At 43.6% G+C, this 12,525-nt stretch overlaps 1 protein-coding gene across 4 annotated transcripts in view; it reads right to left on the reverse strand.

The window, feature by feature from the left end:
- The window catches only part of ARHGAP6 (Rho GTPase activating protein 6), a 481,290-nt gene that overhangs the window by 75,333 nt on the left and 393,432 nt on the right, over nucleotides 1-12,525 (reverse strand). The window contains exon 1 of one of the 4 annotated variants that reach the window (XM_004758829.3): nucleotides 7,494-7,517. The exons of the other annotated variants lie outside the window; for them this stretch is intronic. The gene's annotated coding sequence lies outside the window, so the exon portion shown is untranslated. Of the gene's footprint in view, nucleotides 1-7,493; nucleotides 7,518-12,525 lie in introns of those variants that run through there. 4 annotated transcript variants of the gene reach the window in all.

The raw sequence follows: 12,525 nt of genomic DNA on the forward strand, positions 1-12,525 counted from the left end.
GGGACTGGCAGTGTAGGGAGAGGACACGACTTGTGTTTCAGAGAGAGTGGCTAGGAGAGGCCACACAGGGAACGCCATGACCGGGAAGGAGTTAAAGCAAGTGAGGGCTTTTGGCTCGTCTTCACATGTCTGAGTTTGTGTCCCGTGGATAATGGTGAGAAGTAACAGGAGCCCAGGCTGGGTTCAGGGGCGTGATGTGAGGACAGTCTGGGCGAGGAAGCGAGTGAGCAAATCTAGGCAAAGTGGGTGACGGCCATCGCATTTGGCGAACCGAACAATGAATTCTTCCAGGCCCAGAATGTTTTGCATTTTTTCTTTCTTTTTCCTGTTTTTTGGTATAATCAGAGGAAACCCAAGTTTAGACAGGAATTAGGGACTCACGCCTTGGGTGTACCTCTCACTCACACCCTTCAGGCTTAGGGTACCACAAGGTACAGGATCAGTGAATTGCAGTGTTTTCCTCCCAAATGAAAGTTCCAGATGAGTCGGTGACTTTTAAATAGGAAGTTTAGGTATCCAGGAAAGCCCACTGCTCTCTGAAGTGTCAAAATGGGATTACATGCCTATTCATTTAAGAAGCATTTAAGAATGTGACCTCCAATTGGCTCAATTATCTCTAGACTATGTTCTTCTGTAAAAGGCAAGACAGTAAATATTTCAGGCTTTGCAGGCCATGTGGTCTCTGTCAAAACTACTCAAATCTGCCTTTGTGGCAGAAAGCGGCCATAGACAATTCAGAAATGAATGAGTGTGGCTGTGTTCCAATAAAACCTCATTAATAAGAACAGGTGGAAGGCTGGATTTGTCCACTGGGCTACAGTTGGCCAAGCTCTGAACCATAGCCTATGATGGAAATAAACCAACCCCTATAAGATATGTTTTATTTTTATTTTCTATGTCCCCTTGGTTAATTATTTTTAAAAAATTTAATGAGTACCTATTATATGCTGAGAACAGTACTAGGCTTTTGGTTATCAAAGTGACAACACAGTCCTTGTCCCTAAGGAGTTAAACTTGAATAAGGAAAAGCACATTTGATCCATCAAACATAGAGACTGTGAAACTGGAGGTCAGTACCAGATGCAATGGGCTGCCTAGGAGAAAAGGCTCAGACATCTGTCTGGGGGATCAAGGAAAGCTTTCTAGAGAAGGTGGTGTTTCAGTGAAGACCAGAAGGTTAGGTAAGAGGAGGGAGGGTCTGCCTAGTAGAAATGCAAAATTGGAAACAACAGTGGGTGCTAGGGCCAATGAACTGGAGAGAACGAGCTTGTCTGGGGAAGTCACAAGGTTGGAGGGAGGGAAATAGCGGGAGGCGAGGCCATGCAGAAGTCAAGACCAGATCCTATAGGGCTTCTTCCATGGGCTTTGCAAGGTCGATTGGACTTTACTCAGTAGGTGATGGCTAGACATTAAGGAACCTTTACTGCTAGTGGAGCCTGATTCCATCTACATATGGGAAAGATGACTGGAAACAGATTTTGAAAGAAACTGAAGGAGGGAGCACGTTCCACACGTAGAGATCAGCAAAGGTGCCAGGTTAGGTATGCTGCCGAGTCAAATTTGAATGAGTAGAGACTTACACTCTCTAAGCCTCTAAGAAAGACACCTAGAACCATATATTATTCTTTCTGTGATTTTTTTTCAACCATTTAAAAATGTAAAAACTGCTCTTGGCTTGGTGGTGCAAAGACAGCCAGCAAGCTGGATTTGGCCCACTGGCTAGATTTGCCAACCCCTGATACAGAGAGATTAGGATCTTTGGGGTTTTCAATGGCATCTTTTCTGTTTTCACACGGTCTTCTCTCAGTACATGTCTGTGCCCTACTCCTCTGCTTATTTTTTAAAGAAAGATTTAATTTATTTATTTGAAAGAGGGAGAGCATGAGCAGGGGTGGTGGGGCAGGGAGAAGCAGGCCCCCCAGTGAGTGGGAAGCTCGATGTGGGGCTTGATCCCAGGACTTCAGGATCATAAACTGAGCCAAAGGCAGACGCTCAATGAAGAAACTCACCTGGTTTACTCACCTTGATGTTCCTAGTACCCAAGACAGTACCTGGCTCTTAACTGTCACTGACTAATATTTGTCAATCTATGGACTAAATGAATCAGGTACATCATGAGTTCAGTAATAAATTGGAAACAAAGCACCCATGTAACGTTTTATCTACGTGGGAGATGTCCTGTGGATTTGAATAAACTGCTAAGAAACAGTCTTTTGGGCTCCACGCTGGGCATGGAGCCTGCTTAAGATTCTCCCTCTCCCGGGGCACCTGGGTGGCTCAGTGGGTTGGGCCTCTGCCTTCGGCTCAGGTCATGATCTCAGGGTTCTGGGATCGAGTCCCACATCGGGCTCTCTGCTCATGGAGAGCCTGCTTCCTCCTCTCTCTCTCTCTCTCTCTCTCTCTCTGCCTGCCTCTCTGCCTACTTGTGATCTCTCTCTGTCAAATAAATAAATAAAATCTTTAAAAAAAAAAAGATTCTCCCTCTCCCCCCCTCTCTTTTATTTAAATTAAATTAATTAACATATAATGTACTCCCTCTCACTTAAAAACAAAAAAGGAACAGTCTTTTTAAACAGAGTCTGTGGTTGAGCCAAAAAATGGCAGCATATGAGGGCAGAAAATAAACATTATAATATCAGAACTGAAGAATAATGAATCCGTAATGCCCACGCTCACCATCGGACCTCTCACGGGCAGGTAGACATGAACACAAAGGTCGATACTGCTCTGCGATCCGCATGGCAAGCAGCCAGAAGAGTGCCAAAGCCCACCAGCGCAGCCTAGGATGTGCTTTTGGCTTTTCCTCGACCCCCAAATTGTGTTCCAGGCCATCTTGTTTCTTTGGTGGCCGTTCATCTCATAAATGGATGATTCATTTCAAGGCTCTCTGGCTCTAGTCTTTCGAGTGGTTGCCATAGGATTTTTCTTTAGAGGTTGAGAATGGATGACTTCAAATTTGTTTAAATATCGTAAGTGTAAGGTGAAGTTGAAACTGACCCCATGTTTCAGGATACACTAAAGGCTGTGACAGTTGTAAAAATATCTTTTAAATCTGGAGTACTATTGCACAGCGTTAACCAAGGGTAGCGATATGATACAAAAAGATATCGTGCAGTGGTCTCTGAGGGTGATTTTTGCCCCCTCGGGGGATTGTTGGCAATGTCTGGAAACATTTTTGGCTGTCATAAGTCTGGGGATGGCTTTGCTACTGGCATCTAGTGGGTAAAGGTCAGTGATCTGTTCGACATCCCCCAACACACAGGACAGGCCCCCACAATAAAGAAATGTCTGGCCCAAAATGTTCATAGTCCAGAGGCTGAGAAACCCTGGCATGGCATACGTTTAGGTCTGCTGTTAGGCCCAGATTACTCAGAATCTCCTTAAAATGATGGTGTCAGGAGCTATTAACAATCATTGATGAGTTTGATTTAATACTAAATGCATGCACTGTGTGTTCTTAAGTACCTGATGCATCATTCTGTATATTACACATGTATTATTCTGCATATTACATAAATAAACAGAATTATGGAAGTTATTTAAGACTAGCATTAAGAAACACAAATAGCACAAAACAATTTAAGTGGAACAAACAAACCAAAGAAAGGTCTCCATATGACAGAATCTGGATCAACTGGAGAACGGATTCACCGAAAACATTAACTAAAGAGACTTCCTTTCCACCAGAAGTGCATGTCTCCATATTTCGAAAAAAAAAGAGGCAAAAGACAAACTGAAAAACCAACAATCTAATATCTGTGATTTATTCCGAAAGGTCATTCTTTTGAGCTAAATTGCATCTTTACAAACAGACTTGATTTTCCCATGAAATAAAATTGATTGAAATAACTTTGGTTTTGGTCTATACCACATTGTTTTCTTATGTCCTCAAGACTAGTCTCTAATTGTGGCATTTCTTTAACCTCATCCAACGGTAAACTTCCCAAGGCCGAGGGAGCCAGAAAGGAGTGGGGCAGGGCTGCTCCAAATATGGCTGCAGACCTAGGGCCATGCAATTACCTGGGCAGATGATTGTTCAATCATCTTGTTAAACATGCAGGTTTCTGGGCTGTAGGGCTGATGTAGGGCTCGAGCACCTTCATCATAAACCCAGATGATTCTTATTTTTGCACAATGAAGGTTGAGACCCACTGGTATGGTGGTGAAGACTTGGGCTATGATGGAGATGAGCTTTTTGGCAAGAGGCAGAACATCCCCGAGCCTCACTGCCTTCATCACAAAGATGGAGCAAAGAACAAGACCGCTCATGGGTTTGTAGTAATCATATGAAGTAACGCAAGGGTATTTCTTGGAGAGGGCTTATTAGCTCCCTGCAAGCCCTGAATACGTGGTAATTATGTCATAATATTAATCATCATGACTCTGCATTTGCATCCCCTTTTTAAACCTGGCCGGGTTAGGGACACCAAAAACTCTTAAGAAATGTGCACTGAATTCAGTAATAAATGGCTCCACTGTGAGTCAGATGCCTTCTCTAGGTGTTTACAAGCTCACCACCTGGCTTGTGGCTCCCCATGGGTGAGGAGCAGAAGAACAGATCAGATCAGTCTGTTGAGGACTGAAAAATGGCACGCCATTTAGATAAACCATACCAGAGGCTAAATGTCTTTTTAACTGTTTTCTGCTGTGGCCAGCTGTCATCTGCACAGCCAAGGTTCCCAGATAATCACAATGTGTTGCTGAAGCATGGCATAAGTTTAAATACCAGGCTTGCAACCAGCATTTCTGAAAATGAAAAGAGCTGCTTGGTCCTTTATAACTCCAAAATAAACACATCACCAATGACAAGGAACTCCCTTCTTGATGAGCTTCTGGGCAAAGCCAACCGTATCTGTGTAGCTGTCACACCCCTGTTTGGACTCTTAAAAGAAGTTCTCCTTGAGGTACTCAATAGAATAACATTGGCTAATTCTTCTCTTGATGTGTCAGTCACTCCTTCTGAAAAGAACTTTAGGAAAATTTAATACTTCTGCTACGTCGGGCATAATCTTTATGCTTTATTAATCTATTCTAGTCTTTTTTTTTAAATTAAAGAAGGAATTTTAGAAAATTCTGAACAGTTAGTAGGTATGGCAGTCCATTTTTTTTTCCTTTGGAGTAGTAGCTCTTTATTGCTATACAAAAAGTATCAAAAAAAGTCACCATAGCGTAATGGAAATGTACACTTCACGCATTCAGCAAGTATTAAATGAGCAGCTTCTAAGGGCCAGGCACTGTTCTTACATCTAATAATAAATCTGTGGATTCATCCGTAAACAAAACAAAGAACCTTGCACTCAAGAAGCTTCCTGTTTAGTGAAGGAAACTGATAAGAAATCAACATAATAAATGAGTAAATTACAGAGCATAGTAATTTACATAGCAAGTAAATTACATAGCAAGCTACAAGATGCTAAAACCCTAGGAGAAAAAAAGGTAGAGCAGGGTGAGAGGAATCAGGCATGCTGGGGTAGGGGAGGGGGTTCAGGGCAACCTTATCAAGAACATGATATTTGAGTTAACCCTTAGGTAGGGAGGTGAGGTGATGAGCTGGGCAGCTTCCAGGAGAGGAGAGTCTCAGGCAGAGATGAACTGACACCAGGGCAGTTGGGGAAGTGCCTAAAAGCAAGGGCTGGCAAGCTAGGCTGCCAGGGCTTAAACTCCACTTCTGCCACCTTCCGGCCTTGTGGCTTTTAGGAAGCTATTTCTCCCTCCTATGCTTTGTTTTCCTAAACTATGGCACGGGAATGAGGACTAGCCAGGGTTTGGCAGGCAAGTGCCTGTGAACTGAACCCCGCCTACTGATTGCTTTTGTAAATAAAGTTTTATTGGAACACAGCCACTCATTCACTTAGGTATCGTCTGCTGCTGCTTTCACTGGCCTGCAAAGTTGAAAATATTTATTATCTGTTTCTTCACAGATAAAACCTGCTGATCCCTGGACCAGACTGAAAGCAAAGGCACCTCTATGATTTGGATTTGTCTTTGGGATCATCATTTTTCTCCTCTCCTAAGATTTTCTCTGGGCAACATCCCAAAGAGACTACAAAGAAATCACATAGTGTAGTAAGAATTGGGGATATTGGAAAGGATATAAAAGTCAGGGTTATATAAAAGTGGTTATCTGCAAATGACCTACTCATCTAAATTACTGATAAACCAAAGAAGTAGAAATGAACATTGTTGAGTGAGGATGGCACTACCAGCGTTCAAAAAAATAAAATGTCACTCACATCTCGTTTCCGGTGGAAGGAACCTTTCTAACGGTTAGTATCGAGGGGATACAGTGACAGGTTGGGAGTCCCCAAAGGCAAAACCATCAGAACAAAAGGCCAATTCCATTTCTGTATATCCTCAGTTAGATCATGGACTGGTCTACCCACCACCAATTTTATTCTGAGTTTTAAGTTTCACTTGCATCTTGGATGGAGAGGAGGTAACACAGCCTGCACCGATCCCAGAGTATGGACAACGGAAACGTTTGCACGAATGAGAAATTCTCAGTGACAGGACCAGCAGCTGATGGTTTTGCTTATCTTTCTATAATTTGATTTAGTTCACGGACAGTAGAAATGGCTGACCTCCGGGCATGGACTGGACCTTGAAGATACTGCTAACACTCATGGACAGCTCACTCTCTGCTAGTGACTGCTCTGAGCCTTTATTGTGGTAGCTCGTTTCCTTCTTACAGCAACCCTAAGGACTATGTTACCATCATCATTCCCATACTACAGATGAGGAAACATAGGCACGGGTCTGAAGTGACTAGTAAGTGACAGAACTGGGATCTGAAGCCAGGCTATGGGCTCCAGAATCCAGACCCCAACCCACTGTACGCATTTCACCACTTCTCATGATAAACCGATCCAAGCCCCTCCATTTACAAAGGAAGAACGCAGTGTCCAAAGAGGTTAGACAGCTCCTACAATGACAGAACAGGAGCTGGGACATAAGGGTCCCACTCTGCCTCTTTCCCCCGCCAAGTCTTTTCATTACGGGACACAGCCCTACAGCAGGGCAGGCCAGACAGTGTTGAAAAATCCAGGAGCTTAAGATTTTCCTCTTTGGTAAAAATAGAGCACATGAGAATTTTTTTATGAGCCTTATTTATCATATGCACAGCAAAAAAAAATGTTGCAGTGAGTTCAAGAAGCCCAGGAGATAAGCCACTTTATTCTTTCAGAACTCAAAACGGCCTGCACCAAAGCTTTCGCAGAAAGCAGCCCAGCAAATGCTATCCCATGTCCTCACGGCAGGCTCCTCTCTGCTCTGCTTTGCTCAGTTCAAGCTGCTTTAACATTATCAACTGATCTAAAAATAACGTGCTCATAAATCTCTCCTGGCACAGACAGTACTTGGGCTGTCGCACAGCTCAGACGCTGATCAATCCACTTTTCTTCCCAAATTACAAGATAGATGTGTAAGAAGCACAACATTTTAGCACAGTAATCTTCTCGGAAAGAAGCATAAGCAGAGATACTGATATCGCTTACCCATGAATTCTATTCGGCCAGGTCTTTGCTGTCCTAATTTAACCGAGCTAAGCTTGGAGTAGGAACTTGAGTCTGTTCTTTTAAAAAAGAAAATTATTCTTTTGGTGAAAAATGCAGCTTGCAATGGCAGATTACAAGAGTGTCTGAGAAGTGGCCCAGCTTGCAGGGCAGTGACTCTCCCACAGTACCTTTTGGTGCCAGAGATCTCTGCTACTGTGAATCTTGGGACCAAAAAAAAAAAAAAAAAAGCAATCTTGTCATTGGACTATTGAGAAGTTCCCGTCCCTTCAGAAGGGAGGCAGGCTGTGTCACTGAGAGAGTGTGTGAGTGAGTCAGTGTGTGTGTGTGTGTGTGTGCGCGCGCGCGCGCGTGAGAAAAAGAATGGAGGAGGGGGGAGTGATGAAAAGAATGCAGAGAAATTGCAACTGGATTTCCTGATTTTTATTTTAATAAGACTATTTTGAAGAGATATTCTGGAGTTAGGAAAAGATTCCTCTTAAAAAAAAATCCCCTTTTCCAGAGGGATCTACAAATGGTAATTGGATTGTAACTGTGCAAACTGTCCTTATTAGGAATCAACCAAAGAATGTTGGAAGCCGCGGGTAAAACCCCTGAGGGCATGATAAAGCACACAGGACGCTTTCCTTGTGTAGGGCCAATTCTCAACTCCTAAATTATATTTTAAAACCACAGGCGTCTTCATTTTTCTAACACTAGGAAAAAAAAAAAACATTGAAAAAGGAAAAGATTTCATTCTCTTTGAGACTGAAGCATAACACATGCTCTGAATTTTATGCTCTTTGTGGAACAACAGTCCTTGAGAAGTTGTTCATTTCCTGAACAGGGGGTGTGGAGGGCAGCGTGGATGTGCATCACGTGGCCATGTTTAAGAGGGTGCAGGTGGGAGTTGAGGGTGGCGGGGGGAAATCCAGGAAGAGCGGAAAGAAAAGGAAAGATGAAAGATTCAAAACATATCCTGATCCCTAATTACCTTGAGTTCCATGTGTGCCACATGGCACCGAGGCAAAAAACAATTCAAAAAGTCATTTGAGTTTTCCAGTCGATAGGAAGTTATAGTTCTTTTGTGGTCTCAAGTGAATTCCAGCTCTCACTGTGATGATAACTGACAAACCGAGAAATGATTTCATGGAACATCTTACTCAAAACTTAGAGATTCTGGTATGTTTTTTACTAGGATTCTGTGAGGTTAATCATCACTTGATATAAGCCACACACAGCTTCTGTTGCTGCTGGTATTTATTTAGCAAGAGAAAGGAATTCAGAAACAATAAAATACATCAGATGGTTTTCTTTACTACGACAGTTATACTTAAAGAGAAATTCCGAGTCAAAATCTACCTGTCTCCTCACAGAGCTCCACCTCCATCCACTACCCCAAAAACTCAGATGTGGAAAATAGTCATCATTCCAGCAGAGTGGTTCACGCAATGTGAACACTGGCTAATGGAATTGAGACCCTCATTTAAATGTATCTCGTATACTACTTCACGGGAAATTGATAAATATGCAGTTCATTTCTCATTGCTAGGCAAGTGATCTCTTAGATTATGAATACATGAAAACAACATGTAGTTCTCATTGTGAGCTTTCTAAGTGCTCCCGACGCTTTTGCTAAGCATTTTATGGGTGTTGATTCATTAACTGCTAAAAGAATTGTAAGGCGTGGGTTACATTATATCCCATGTTACAGATGAGGAAACAGAGGTTCAGAGAGGTTAAGTAACTTGCCCGAAGATTCGCAGCTTGTAAGTACCGCAGCTGTGATCCCAACCACTACGGGGCTTACAAATTAACTGGATGACAAAGCCACAGTCCTCAGCCCACACTACTCAGCGCCATGTCATAAATGTCTAATGAGAACTAGACACAGTAACTTAATAAGAATCATTACCTAAGACTGGAGTGGCCTGTGAAATCAATTATTTAATGGTCAGGTTAACAAATGTTTCATAAGAAAGTGACTATTTCTTTAAGTGAACAATCTCAAATAATCTCAAGAGACAACGTCTTGGGGAATTCCTAGTCTGTTTTAAGAGTGGAACCGAGTCTGGCCAGGAGAGGAAATGCAGAAATAATGGAGAAGTTGTGTATCCCTGGCATTCTTTGGAAAAATGCAGTCAAGCCAGAAAGACAAAGGGCGAAGATAAAGAATTTTCTCTTTATTAAATATCAGCTCTTTACGTCGAACCCACAAGAGGCCAAAAAAGCCCCCAGATGGCCTTAGAAATAAATACTGGGAAGCAATGAAAAGGTCCAATCTGCGGAAGGGCCTGCTCGGCGGAAGCGCCTAGAACATGACAGCAATCCTTTATCTACTTGACTCTTCAGGAGGCGAGGGCGCCACACACCAGCCTATCGCTTCAGAATCTACGCCCCTAAGCATTCACTCAACCTTCTTCTTTGGCTCTTCTGGATTATTCCTTCATAGGCCACTGGGGACATTTTGCACATTCAGGGCAAAAATATTACACAAGCGCTCTGTCCAACTCTTGGGGTGAGTACATTTCCAATGACAACACCATTTTGCTTAAAACCCTTGGACGTCTCCTCCGCATGGCCTCCACTGCCATCCATGTGTGTTGATTTAAATGGCGTAAAGTCAAGTAGTCACTGCATAATAACAAATAACAACAATAATGATCACAATAGAAAAGGAATGAAGCAGTATTAAGTACTAAGCAGTGTACGTGGGTCATGTGTTCACTCCCTGCCACAACTCTCTGATACAGAGGAGGGGGTGGAGGCACGGAAACAGAGGAAAAGACCGATGGATTGCTCACAGACTCTCACTCCTTCCTAGCCACTGCCCCCAGGCCCTCGCAGGTATTAGCAGCCACGTGACTAGGCTCTAGCCAATGGACTGTGGGAGAAAGCGATGAGCTTCACTTCTAGCCCATGACAACCTGGAGACAAGAGTTCTCAGAGCTACACGTGGCCATTCCAGGCAGAAACCACACTTCTCAGTATTCACGTCCTAGCGTCTGCTGCCCTGCAGTCCTGGCCGGCCCTGTCGTTTGCTCGAAGCAATCGACTGTGGCAGAAATGATGCTGAGATGATTCTGGACCTCAGACTATGGAGGGCCTGGAGAATGCTGCTTTTGCGTCCTTGGGACCCTCCTACCACCATGTCTTAAGTCTGGCTACTGTACTGGAGAGACCATGTGGAGAGAGAGTGTGAAGGTCAGCTGTCCCAACGTCCCAGCGAGATCCATCCTCCGGCCAACCTCCAGGTTGAATAAAGCCTCCTGAGAGACCAGTGTCAAGGTCAGCAGAAAAGCAAGCTGAGCCCAGGTTGGACCGCAGAGCCACGAGCAAATAAAATGGTGGTTGTTTTAAGCACCAAGGTCTTGGGATAGTGTGTGATGCAGCCACAGATAAGCAAATCAACATCTTCCCGTGTGGAAGAGAGCAGAGCCCGGGCCCTGGACTCCGTGCTTGGGGCTTAGCCATCCCAGCAGCCATGGACACGGGGATGACATGAGGGAGGAGTACACCTGTTTGGTGGGATTTGGGGATGCATGTGACGTAGCAGCTAACCTCACCTCCCTTAACCTAAACCATCCCCTGGACTCTCTCCCGTATGTCTCCCTACTGAACCGCCTAACAGCTCGTTCCTTGACTTTCTACATGTTCGCATGGAAAGAAAGTGGCTGGTGAACTGGAGAATAAAATAAAAACTAACCTTAATAAACCATTTTGCAGACAGTTTAGAAAGTCTTTTATGAGCAAGAAGATAAATGCGTATCTAATGGCATCCTTCAGTTTTTAAATAATATATAGTCAATATTTAGAAACAGGTAATGCTTCTATGTTTCAGGATTACGACTCCATCTGATAAAATGGCATAGCAAAATTTCATTTAGACACATTCATTACTGATGAATTGGTTCAATTAACCTATTTTGGCCAACGCTACAGAACTGGCACATAAGGTCTTGATGTTTTCCGATTATACATTAAAAATGCAAACAGTGAAGGACATTTTAGTCCTCCTGCTACCATCAAGCATGTAGCAAAAATGTGGTATCTTTTATTTCAATTACCTATTGGACCCCACCTTTGGATTGATCAGAACTTGCTGAAGTGGGGTGCCAAGTACAAGCACAGAACAAGGACTCTGCATTCTCTTGCTCCTGTCATTTGCTTCTTTAACCATAGCTCTCTCTGTCCTCGCCCGGCCCCGGTACTTGACTTTGGTCTTATCTCTAGCATCCTCCTGCTACCACTGTGACCCATTTGCAGAGAGAGTGAATTTTAGATCCTTCAGATCTAAAAACTTACCATCAAAACAAAGTATTAGGGGGGGCACCTAGGTGGCTCAGTGGGTTGAGCCTCTGCCTTCGGCTCAGGTCATGATCCCAGGGTCCTGGGATCAAGCCCCACAACGGGCTCTCTGCTCAGCGGGGAGCCTGCTTCCCCCCCTCTCTCTCTCTGCCTGCCTCTCTGCCTACTTGTGATCTCTGTCTGTCAAATAAATAAATAAAATCTTTAAATAAAAACACAAAGTATTAGGTAACTCGAAAGTTACTTAAGGCCATGGATCTGAACAGTCAAAACCATAGTAAAGAACGTGTAATACTTAGAGCTCATTGCCTCCACGGATATTTGCTGCGGTCTAGGAGGCAGATACTAGGATTATCCCCATTTTGCAGCTGAGAAAACGGACACAAAGGGAACTTAACTAACTAGGGAGTAAGGAGTTCAAACGTAGGCGGTCTGTTTCCAAATGCAAGGGGTTTAACCCTTAGGGTACATCCCAGCTGAGTCAGTGACCTTTTTTCAATGAATCCCTTATGGACTGAGTGCCTAAAGGAAAAAATAAAAAATAAAAAGAAAAGAAAAGAAAAGCTGTTGAGGCAACTGCCTCCAAGAGCAAGGGGAGGGCCTGGGGTTTGTTTTCAGGAAAGAGGAGCAGGCATTTTAGAAAACTTCGGAGTGTCCCATCCTTTGCCAGCAGGAATACGCATCCCACGTTTTTGGGTAGAGATGTAACACGAGGAAAGGGGCGTTT

Source organism: Mustela putorius, unplaced genomic scaffold (assembly GCF_011764305.1).
Source record: "Mustela putorius furo isolate JIRA1106 unplaced genomic scaffold, ASM1176430v1.1 tig00003836_pilon_pilon_pilon, whole genome shotgun sequence".
NCBI lineage: Eukaryota > Metazoa > Chordata > Mammalia > Carnivora > Mustelidae > Mustela > Mustela putorius.